A 12489-nucleotide genomic window follows, 5' to 3' on the forward strand; every position below is an offset into this window, starting at 1 on the left:
CCATGTCGAGGGCTGCTTCCGTGCTATGGCGGCAGTGGGAGAAACTGTGACAGAGACTATGTGACACACGGAACCTATTGACTCCCTGGTTCTCGACAGAAAAGTCTGCCAAGCGCTGGCTGGTGTAGAGGAGGCATGCTAAGGACTAGGAGTCATTTTCGCTTAGCATCATTATGCAGAAAGAGTTGTATCTACCTTACTTTAGTCTTTCGGGTCTCACTTCCCCAATGGCACTGTAGGAAGCAATGGGAAGACCATGTTTCATTCCTGTTCTTTGGAAGCTGGAAAAGCTGAGGCGCAGCCATGTTCATTGCTGGTAGCTGATGCTGACTTGTCTTGAGTCTTTCCAAGTCCATGGAATCCAGACCAGAGAGATGTCCATGCAATACACACATAATCTCACACACACTCTCACACACTGACGCACAATCACACTCAGACTCTTACACACTTGTACACACATGATCACACACTCTGTCATTCAATATTTACACACTCATACACACTCTCACCCTCTTTCAGACACTCACATAACCTCTCACACTTACATAATCACACATTATTATACTTACACATATACACACACTCACATACACCTTTTCACACACTCTCACACTTTTACGTACACTCACATACTCTTTCACACACTTGCACACTCACACAGGATCGCAACCTTACACATGCTCACACACGTTCTCACACTCACATACACTTTCACACACACACACACACACAGAGGGCATCAAAAACAAGAGTCCAGCTTGAGCAGAGAAAGTGAGAAACTGTTGTGAGGATGAGAGACAGAAGAGACTTGGGGACCGGGTCTATGGGGACTTGGTCTATGGACCTCAGGAAAGTTCCCTTTGCCTTGTCCTTTGGTTTGCGAGGAAACCACTGTGGGTCTCAAAGTTCCTCTCAGCTATAATTTTTCCGCCGATGCAGTTTTGAAGCTGTTAAACCATTAGGAGGCACACTTGAGTTAGGCATGTGGCTGGTGTGTAAAACCATAACACTTGGCACTCCTTTGTGTTAATTTGTAGTCATTGCCCTGGGACACACTGAGATTGCAGAGAAGGATTTGATATGTCTGTCCATTACACAACCAGACAGCCATAAATTCTGCAGTCATACTTGAATGCAGTCTTGAGCCGGGAATGCAGCTCATTGGTAGGATGCTTGCCTAGCACACATGAAGCTCTGAGTTCAATCCTCAGCAACACACAGAGATTCAGTTAGGTTTTGTTCGGCCCGTCACTATGGAAACCTTCATCTATGGACTAACTTTCATCTCCTGCAGAACAAAACGTCCCCCGGTGTCAGCTCAGGCAAAGAGATTCTTGTATTTCCAGGTCATTTGGACAAAAAGTGGATATAAAAACTATTTCCACAAACTAGACAAAATACAGCAAACTAAAATTAGAATTAAGCATCTGGACTGAACAGCCAGGCACTACAGGGAGGCAGGCCTGGGGAGGGGCTCCCAAGGAGAGGGTCAGGAAAGACCCATGAGGAGAGAGGCATGCAGCCCACACTCTCGGGGTCGTGCTCTCATTAAGTCACCAGATTTAGCTAGGAACCAGCCAGCCTCATTCCATTCTGTATACTTTTCAATACTTTGCATAATTTCTTCTTTTGAAACTGAAATATAAACTCAAAAATGAAGTTTCCCTTTCTGAGTGCTGTGACATCTAAAGCCCCACCACCAAACACCCAATATGTTAATGATTTGAAACAAATGGAAAAAACCCTTCAGACATGAAATTATTTCATATTATAGAAAACTAAGTTCTCTTCTGGCTGGTTTAATATAATGGACAATGTGTTTTACGCTGCATGTCAGGACCCATCAGTGCTGAAATCAGTTTAGTGTGTTGGCAAACATGAAAAAAGAGCAATACAGGGCTGAAAACTGTGCATCACACACAACAGAAGACAGATATTGCTGCACACGCGTGTTTTAGTGGTGTGTGTATGTGCATTCACCGCAATCATTTACATAGTGTATGCTATTGTACGTTGTATTCTTGTTAAGAATCATGGCCAAAAAAAAAAATCATGTAAGAATCCATTACAACCAAATGGGAACCACTGCAGTACAGTCTAGTGTAATAATCCTAACTCATCAAATAGAAAAGTTGGGAAGTAATTATTCTTGTTAAATGGGATGTCTTTAAGAGACGAACTTCCCCCTGCTTTAAACATATGTTAAAACTTTGATTGGCCGGCCGGGCGGTGGTGGCGCACGCCTTTAATCCCAGCACTTGGGAGGCAGAGGCAGGCGGATCTCTGTGAGTTCGAGACCAGCCTGGTCTACAAGAGCTAGTTTCAGGACAGGCTCCAAAACCACAGAGAAACCCTGTCTTGAAAAACCGGAAAAAAAAAAAAAACTTTGATTGGCCGGATGGAACTGCAACCCTAGCTACTAAGGGAGACTGAGACAGAAGGATGGCTAGTTCAAAGGCGGCTGGGGCCACATCCTGTCTCCGAAACAGTGCTACTGTTTGTGGGGAAAGAGGGATGCTACTTAGGTATCCCTTGAAGTATGCTTCTTTAAACAATATGTAACTATTCATAGATACAAAATTGCTCGTGAGATAAAGACTCACCGAAAGTCAGGTACAGAGTCATGACATTCTTTGGAAGGATGAACAATTGGCTCTTTTATGAAGCAAAACAGTGTTATTTTCCACACTGATTGTTCACTAATTAGTACACTATAGAACAGCAGAGGAAATTTCTGGAGAAACCAGGCAGGCAGAGTTAACTTTGCCTCAACTGTACCTTGACAATATCTCATGGTCACTTCACAGACACCAAAATAAAATGAAACTGCCATTTTAAAAATAACCCAAAAATATATGTAAGGGAAGGGGAAAAAAAAACCCTGCTTTCTGTTTGAGTGCCTACGATGTTCCCTCATTTGCAGAGCTTTCTCTTAACCACTTCCTTCTGATTGTCAGAAACCCAAAGCCTCTTACCTGTGAGACACCTGGCATCAAAAAGCAAGCAAGTCATTAGTGCAGAGGTGATGACAACGGAATTTAAAGGGTGAGACCGTGTCAACAGCAGATAAGCTGCAGGACTGCAGGTTGCATGAGAGGCCACAGGGTTCCAGGGATGGCCTGACAACTATCGGGAGAAGACAGCTGGAAACAGCTCCAGTCGATACAAGACAGGGCTGCTTAGGAAGGCCATGCAATTCAAATACCATAAACAACTGTATCCAAGAGGAAAGGAGACCGAGATTTAATGGGGACTTAAGTAGATATTCCTAAGATGAGCCACACAATTCCCTCTACTGGATATCTGTATACCACCATAGGGAAACATGGGTTGGGACATCCTGGCACTCCTGTAGGAAGAAGAAAGAGATGCTCTTGTGTTCTAGAACTGAGGGCCGAGTTCACGGTGGCTGATTTTACAGAAACTCAAGCAGTGTCATCATATCCCAAGAAGGAAGGAAATGGAGAGACACAAAGTAGTCTCCTGATGGCACGCTCAGACGCTGCCCTGGTTTGTTTTCTGCTGCTGTGGATAAAACAGTGACCAGACCTACTTGTGAGAGGAGAAGCTTTACTTAGCTTACACGACCATACCACAGTTTATCACCAAAGGAAGTCAGGGCAGGACTCCGGAGGCAGGAACGGAAGCAGAGGCTATGGAGGAACACTACTTACTGGCTTGCTCTCCATGGCTTGCTCAGCCTGCTTTCTTATACAGCCCAGGTGCTTGCCCAGGGCTGACACTGCCCACAGTAGGCTGGACCCTCCCTAATCAATCATTAATGGAGAAAATGCCTCATAGACATACCCACAGGCCAATCAGATGCTTCTCTCTCCCCAGGTGACACTGGTTTGTGTCACATTGACAAAACCAGTGAGCACAGAAGTTGAAGGCTTATGAGAATAAATGATTTCATATTACTTGACAGTAGATACCCCATTTCCAAACGATTAGTTTTACATATACAACTTTAGATACATGCAGGTAAACACATTGGGTTCAGGCAGATGCTTCGCTATTTGCATATATTGCTCAAATATGCACATATTCAAATAGCCGTGAAACCTTTTCCAATACCTTCTCTTTTGGAACACATGGAACCACTTTATAACCAAGAACACGTCCCACATGAGACTCAAGGATGAGAGCGGTCAATGGCTGGCTTATGAGTGAATGGAATATGGGCAGCTGTGGCGGTGATTTAAATCTCTGTATTAAAATACCAATAATTGCTGTCACAGCAATTCTTAATCCATCAAACAAAATTCCTTATGGTGTCTCTGTGCCATACGGAACAGAGGCTCAGGGCCTTCTTGGGCCACTTCTGAGTTTATCTATAACTTTGATTGACTGTGTTCCACACACTTCTTTGCATTCCGGCCAGTTCATTCTGTCTGCTTCTCTGCCTGGAGGCTTTCTCCAGTGCTTCTGACCAGTGCCCAGGCTTATACCAGCAGCTTGAAAACGCTTCCTGATGGGAACACATCTCTGGTTCCCCATCCTCTGCTGTGTAATTCTAAGTTGTGGTCTACAGATCAATTGCTCAAGGCAGTGACCTTCTCATTAACTCGTCTCCTCCTGGCTTGTTTCTTCTCTTTGTCTTGTGTTCTTTACTCTCTATTTGTATTTCTTGGATTTGTCTTCCAAAGAAACTCTCTGGACTCAAGTCCTTGTTCCAGGGTCTAAATACATAAGTGACCTCAGTAGCATCTGGTGACTTGCTGTCCTGCTTTGGAAAGCAGCTAGCTGTCTGCAGAAAGCAAACTAAAAAACGTCCTACTCTCATCCCTTATATGTGGGTTGTGAAAAATCACTGGAATCATTATTCAAGGACTAGGAGTGAATACTTACTGATCGCCTATTAATGCAAAGAGCTGTCCTGTGGGTTATGGGGTCTAGTCACTAGAACAAAACAGAGGTCTAACCCTCACACTTTCAAATAGGACTTGAAGTGTGGAAGCAAAAGATGAGAACACCACATTTAAAGGAGGATTCGACCCCAGAATGCTCCAAGCAGAGGGACGGCTTCTGGCAGACTAGCGTGTGATCGCTACCCACAGTTGCTCTCCAGGTTTTTAGAAAACTAGAGTATTAACATGTTTGGCTGAGAACACGTACCGTTTCAGAAGCCCAGCATTGCTTCTCAGGTCAGTACAGTTGGTACATGGTGACTAAGCCTTGTGGGTGACAGATTTAATACTGAAAGGCAAAGCATATGCTTCTCTAAGTGGCTGCTCCTTCAATCGGGTGGGGCACCATATGTCCCAGGTAAACCACAGAACTCCACCGTGCTTCCCTGCTCCCTTGCAAAGCATGTTCCCACCTCCAGCCCTTCTCGCAAACATTTATACAGCTTACCTCCTCCCGATTTTCAGCTTTGTCTGTTTGCGGTCTTCTCTGGCTAGCCAATATGTTATCACCCCCTACCTTGTCCCGCTGTATCACCTTCCCTGGTTTATTCTCTTTCCCCCCTTTTCCTCTTTCATGTGTTATTTGACATGTATGTACATGTAAGCATGCTTGCATGTGCACGCACGGGGCGGCCTTAGATGGATGTTGGAATTGTCCTGCTTTTCTACCCTGTTGTTTTGAGGCTAGGTCTCTTAATCAATCCCAGAGGCTGCTGATGCAGCTCACCTCTCTGGATGCTCTGGGGAACTCACTCTCTGTCTTCTGAAGCTGGAATAACAGGCTGGCCGCCACACCCACCTGACACTCGCTAGGGTCTGGGAACCCAAGCCTTGGTCCTTCTGCTTGCACAGGAAGCACTTTAACCCCTGAGCCACCTGCCTGGTCCCTCTCCCAGCATTTTATTCTTATTTGTACATAACACATAGTGTCACCTATTCACTTCACTGTAATCTCCTCCCACTGCAAGCTCTGTGGTGCTAGGGACTCTTCCCAGTCCCCTATCCCACTTCTATGCTTTCAGTGAGCCTGACCCAGAGAGGGTGTTTGATAAAGATTTGTTAGAAGCACAGGCAAAGGTCATCATTAGAACCCCCAAATTATCATTAGCTACGGATAAAGTTGTATAATCTTGTCTGGAATTATCATACTCAAGGATCTCAAGCAAGCATCGGTATTTTGTAGGAGACAATGTCCTCGATTTTCAAGAGTAGTGTATGTATCAGGTATGAATACATAAACAGGTTTATATTACCATAACCTTCCACAGGTCACAGACTTCAACTCATTGGACATCCATTGTAGAAATACATTCTGAAATTTCAGATCTCAGACACTATATTTAAGTCACTAAAGCAAATTAATTTACTGATTTTTTTTTTCAAGACAGGGTTTCTCTGTAATTTTTTTGTGCCTGTCCTGAAACTAGCTCTTGTAGACCAGGCTGGCTTCGAACTCACAGAGATCTGCCTGCCTCTGCCTCCCGAGTGCTGGGATTAAAGGCGTGCGCCACCACCGCCCGGCTAAGCAAATTAATTTATACATGAACTCATGTGACAAAGATCTATTGAATATGAACGATGGGTCAGACGCTATGTTTGAGTTTTGAAATCAACTTTACACTTCACTGTAAAGGCTGTTACCTTGCTGTAATAGATAAGAAAAGTTTATCTTTAAAAAGAAAACCTTGTTTTTCTCCATTGTGTTTATCAGAAGCCCTGTTTATTTAACTCAAAGACCCTCAAGAGGAAGTGCTCATGGCAAAGCTTGCAAATGGAGTTTCAGACAATTCAGGCAATTCCAAAAGGAAACATTCTTTCCATGGAGAATTATCAGTACTGATGCTCACTATTGCAAAAGTTAAGTGGCTGTCAAAGCCTAGTTGTGTAGTGCTTGTTGCTCCCTCTACAAACTCAAACATAGAGGAGCCTCCTTGTCGGGCGATGGCCCGTTTTCCGTTTTCCACAGTGCCACAAGCTTTCGCCGTTCTACTCCCAGTCTCGACATGCCCTTCTGTTTCTTCCATCTCAGTTCCCTGTTTCCATCTCGGGACTCATGTCTCCCCCTGGTGTGGCCCACCATTTTGAAGACTTTATTGGTGTAGCCTTCTGCTTCCCTCTCCCTCTCTCTGAACTGGTTCACAGCCCAGGCTGAGGAAGTAGGCACCCTCCCTCTGCTGTGCCATCCCTGTGATGTAGCGCCCTCTCATTCACCACCCAACTTATTAAAAGATAAGTCTGTTTGCACTGCTTGCCGTTCTCTGGATTTCTTCTTCCTTGTAACATAAAAGCCCACTTTCCCCGTGGCACCATCGTTTATTTCTTTTGGCCCACAGGTCAGTTTTCAAACGTCCTTTACATATGAATCTTCTGAAAAAAAAAATCAAACTTTTAAAAAGAAACTCATAATAGAAGAGAAAAACATTAGAGCTACTTTAAGGAAAGAAAGGGCATCCGTGCAAAACAAATGGCTGGCAGAAGCCTGCAGGGATGGGGTACGGCCATTTACCAACTGAATTACAGATTTAAGCTGTACCTTTAACCTCGCCAGGCCAAACGTTAGAAAAGCAGGGCATGGCATTTGAAAAACCATCTCATCTGCATGAGAAAAGAAATCAGAAATTCTCAAGTAGTCCATTGTGCTGCTGTGTGATTCTTTCTCTAATCAGGTTATTATTTACCTTGGTAATTTCTAAGACTCTTAGCTTTCTTATAAGAAATTTACATATATGTTTTACTTGCAAATAAAGCTATGGTAACTTCTGTTTTGCTATAAAGAAACCAAAACCTCTTAAATGACTTTTACATCCATCAGAAAGAAATATGGCCGAAGCAACAAGAAAGGAAAGAACTAAGACTCAAAATTCATTTTTATAAATCCTCCTTTAAACCTTGGGTGAGATCCAAAAACTTCATGTTAAAATTGTAGAAGGACTGACTGGAAGGACATAGGGCAATTTACTTTATATTTACAACTTCCAGGGCACCTGGTCCATATATCATTATTAATTTTTAAAAACAATAAATGAAAAGCAAAACTCTTATGTGGATGGCCTTAGTTTTATTATTTTCAATTTTATCAATAGGCTAATGCAACCTTTGCCCAAAGAACAAAATTTTTTTAAAAATTTAAGAACAAAAAGAGAAATCTTTGGTCCCAATGTGTTGTACGTTTATTTGTACAGACTTGATTATTATAGGCTTTTCAAAGAGGTTCAGGGCAGCCTCATTGGGTTCTGACAGCAATTCAGTAGAATTTAAGGTATGGTAAAATGTGTCCCAAGCAGGTTAATCCACTCAAGCAATTTCAATAAAGTACTGAACTATTAGCATAAAGGTGCATTTGCTCCTATGGATACTGCGGGAGAAATAGAGTCCAAGGGGATCAAGCTGCAGTGGACATACATGAATATGTCTTTTCAATTCCTCTCTTTTTACCCAACCCTATCTTTATTACGCAGAGAAATTTAAGCCTGCATAGACTCTGGGTGCTTTTTGGTGTCCTGGTTCCTAGACATCACTGGAGAGCCGGACATTTGCCAAATTTCCTCCGAGGAGCTGCACTGGGAAGGAAAGCGGGGACTTCGCTAACCTGAGATCTTATCCTGAGATCTTATCACCATGGGTCTCTGGAGATTTCAGTTCCTAAATGGACCTTCTAACCATTGTGAAAACTGAGAGTGGATGCTAGCAGAAATTAAGTATCCCGTTTCCCAAGGAGAAACGCCCAAGAGAACGTAAAGCATCTCTCGGTACGGGGCTTTTTCCTCGTTTATACCGCCCTCCTAATCTCTTTATTTTTAAAGCCCCCACTCCACCCCTTACACACCTCCAGAGTTCATTCTAAAGAAGCAACACAAAGGCTACCCTCCCTTCAGACAAGAGGTTTTCAGTATGGCAAGGTGGAAGAGAATCTGGCGATAAAAGTTGTGGGAAGGGGAAGGAAGGTGACCATTAAACACCCTTCTCTTCAGGTTAGACAAGAGATAAACAATAGAAATTGCAGAGTCAGGCAGTCTGGGGTCCGACTGAGGAGGGGCTAGGAAGTATCAGGAGTGCTCCCTTCAGAACCAGGGACACCCGCAGTCTCAAAAGGTGTAACCATCATCCCGTTTTCCTGCCTTGTACCTCACCGCAAAATGCTCACTTCCACATCCCCGAGTTAGGAGGTCAGGAAAGGGGAAGCGAGAATCCCTACACCCAGCCACCCAAGACCAGAAGCAGAACAGAAACTGTATGTGCTCAGACTTGCAGGGTAGAAATAACCAACACTGTCCCACACTGTTAGCTGGTGGCATCGAAGTCAGGAAAAGCAGATCGCTGGATGTGGGGCGCAAGTTTGGGAAGCGTGGATTCAATTGCACGCTACTCACTCTTACACGGGGTTTTACAAACCCGGCCTTACCCTACTGCTTCCCTCCACACTTCACACACTAAGTGCATCCTGCCCCACCTCGCGGTTTCCATCATCAGTCAGCCAGAGAGGAGGGATCCTAGCGGGATTCCTGGAAATGTCATCCCCTACACCTCGGATCCGCCACCTCCATCCCCACCGTTAACACCCACACACACACACACACACATACACACACACACACACGCTCCTGCCATGACTGTCATCAGGCCCGCTCTTCTCAAAGCCGGGTATCTCAGCGCGCACCGGACGCCTGGCATCTCTCCGGTACACACCCTTCCCCCGCCTCGCTGGCTCCAGGCATTGCCCCTTGGATGTAGCCTGCAGTCCCTGTTCATCCGCACTATTGTTCCATGCAGCTCCCCTCTCTCCCGGGATCGCCCTTCCGAGAGCAACCGGCTCCGTCCCGGTTGTCAGACGCCCCGCACTCTCACCCAGCCCGCCCTGGAGGTGGTACCTTGCCTGACAGCTGGGGTCCGCGGGCCCGCGGGAGCAGGCGGCGCTAGTGACAGCGACCGTGCCAAGCCTGGGAATAAAGCTGCTCTCCAGTCGCTCCCGCCTCCAGCTCCACCATCTTCCCCCGCCGCCACCGGGACCGCAGCCGCCCGCGCCCGACTCCGGCTCTAGCTCGGCAGCCACTCGGGCCCCTCCGGTCGCGGCCCCACCCCCTGCTCGCCGCCCGCTCGCCCTCGTGACGCGCGCCGGGGCCGGGCGGCTGCGACGGACCGCGGGGGGGAGCGCGCGCACGCCGCGTGCAGCAGCGCCCCTGCCTCCCACGCCCACTCGCGTGCGCGCGCGGCGCGGGCCCGACGCGGCGGCGCAGGAGTCCTACTCGGGCGCGCGTGAGCGTGCGACGTGTCCGCGCCCCTCGCCGTGGCCGCGCCTGCATCCAGAGCGCGAGTCCCTCCCTCTCGTGGCTGGGATCCTGGAGGGGACTACGTGGCAGCCTCCCGCGGGGACCCACGGGAACCTCAATCGTCCCCAGTCCCAGGTCCCTAACGCGCATCCCGGGCCCGACCTCTGCTTGTGGGATCTGGCCACACTTAGGACACGGAGTTGAGCAGACGCGTAGACGGCTGTGCGTGTCTTGTTAGTGACATGGCACTTTCCCGCTTCCAGGGTCTGAAACCCCGCGGCGCCGCCGAAAGGCTTACAAGGCGGCGCTGCACTCCGCGTGTGACCGCTAGGGGGCGCCCGCGTGGGCTCGAGCGGCACCAGCTGGCCGCCTGGCCGCCCACTGGGGGCGCTGCCCAGTCCCGCTCCACCCTGAAAGCGTCTGGAAGGCGGGGTCGGAAATGGTCCTCTTGGCTTCCCGGTGCCGGTTGCTAGGAGCTTCAATCTTCCAGCCCGGCATGGGTGATGCGCTCGACATATGCCTGGGATCTCAGGAGGGTGGGGACCCTTTCCATCAGGGACCGGGTGGCAGGTGCCGTCTGTGCCTTAATGAAAAACTGGACTGGCTCCCCGGGGGGTGCGGTGGAGGCTGGGTTCTGGCGCTAGCCCCATGTGTAATAGGCGGTGTGGTAGCGACATCGTTCTCTCTTTTTCGGACAGAGTTCTCAGTTTAAGAATTAGGTGTCCAATTCCCCTGAAACCTTTCAATTTTCCAGCCCCTCTTTGTACGCATATTCTCATCTAGTGACACGAAGATGAAAGTCTTGCTTATCCGACCTCAGGAGACGTGAGCCTATCACTGCACGGTGTTTCCATATTGAGCACTGTACTCCCAGAAATATCCTACGGGTGTAGCCTGAAGCATTCTAGAATTCTTTTCAGCTTTAAAATTCATATGGATTTCGCATTCTACTTCATAATGACTTTCTCTGCTTTAACAAAGACCGTAACTTCTCCTGTCCCCTAAGTATCTTTTAGAAAACGGTCATACACAAGAAGGATGTATTATTGTTGCTTGTCCTTGACCTTCATTATCTACTCACTTTGTCAGTAACGATACTCTCACGGGTGAAAGCCAGATGGGGTCCTGGTCTCTCCAGAACTCATAACACCCTGGGGAAAATGTTCCACAGCCATGAGCAACTGTGAGCTTTCCAACTGCGAAGGTGCAAGGGGAATCTGATGTTGACTGAGGTGCCCGAGAGAAAAAGCCTTTCCAGGAGATCAGTTGGATCAGAAGGAAGGGAAGGTGTGAGGATCTCCCCGGCAGGACTGAGCACAGGGGTCTCAAGCAGGGCAGTCACAGCTTTTTGCTTCTTGAGGCAAAAAAAGGGCAGTAGAGGGTGTTGAGAGTTGGGGTTGATCAGGCAAGAGCAAGCGGGCTCTGCCCGTGATAGGTGCCTGAAGCAGTTCTGTGGAGGGGGGGGGGAAGGGAGGAGAGAGGAGAGAGAGAAAGAGAGAGACAGACAGAGAAAGAGAAAGAGAGAGAAGAGTCAGTCAGAGTTTAGGGCAGGAAAACACCAAGTCAGGTCCAGTCCCCTGCCCTGCCCGACTTGGTGAGAGCTTCGTGGGTTGGATGTGTCTTCTAGCTCACAGTTCTGTTAGTTTTTGCCTTTACTTTCATCTGTACCCCTTTGGTGGGCAATTTCAGAGTACATTTCTGTAATTGTTTCTGTTTCCTTATTGAAGATTTACTGTGCCTATCTCGCTAAGCGTTAGGTTAAATAGGAGTATAGCTCCTTGGTGAACGGCTCATTTGGACGCGGTGGTGGTTAATCTTTGTCATCCTGACAGCTCTAGAATCGCTTTAGAGATCCTTTTTGGGGAAATTTCTAGATTGATTTGACTGAGCAGGAAGACCCACTCTAAATGTGGGCGGCACCTTTACACAGACCTGCTCTAGACTGGATACAAAGGAGAAACGGAGCGGGCATTGGGCTTGCTCCTCATGCTGCCTCCTCAGAATGGGCTCACTGTGACCAGCCGCCACAGGATACAGGCTGCCAGGCCTGCTCCACGGCGAAGCAGGTTTCCTTCCTTAAGTCGCTTTTGTCAGGCATTTTGTCATAGCAGTTTCAAGAGAACCAACTACAACAAGGCGCATCAACAGGCTACCATTTGGTTTGCTAGCTCATTTCTTTTCTTTTTTTTCCCCGTGTGTGATAGTCTCACCAAACTCTGAGTGATAGAGACGGTGTTTGCTTGAATAATACTTTACCCTTAGTCTTATATCACAGGGCCTTGGTGCAGGTTAACACGAGTGTGTAAAAT

At 47.2% G+C, this 12489-nt stretch overlaps 1 protein-coding gene across 5 annotated transcripts in view; it reads right to left on the reverse strand.

Moving 5' to 3' along the window:
• Positions 1-10355, reverse strand: part of Apba1 (amyloid beta precursor protein binding family A member 1) — a 197313-nt gene extending 186958 nt beyond the window's left edge. For 2 of the 5 annotated variants that reach the window (XM_057777725.1, XM_057777720.1), the window contains exon 1: positions 9782-10077. The gene's annotated coding sequence lies outside the window, so the exon portion shown is untranslated. Of the gene's footprint in view, positions 1-9758; positions 10078-10342 lie in introns of those variants that run through there. The other 3 variants (XM_057777722.1, XM_057777721.1, XM_057777724.1) reach the window with 3 other exon arrangements.
• Positions 10356-12489: the final 2134 nt, after the last annotated feature.

The sequence above is a fragment of the Chionomys nivalis genome, chromosome 8, assembly GCF_950005125.1.
Source record: "Chionomys nivalis chromosome 8, mChiNiv1.1, whole genome shotgun sequence".
NCBI classification, from domain to species: Eukaryota; Metazoa; Chordata; class Mammalia; order Rodentia; family Cricetidae; genus Chionomys; species Chionomys nivalis.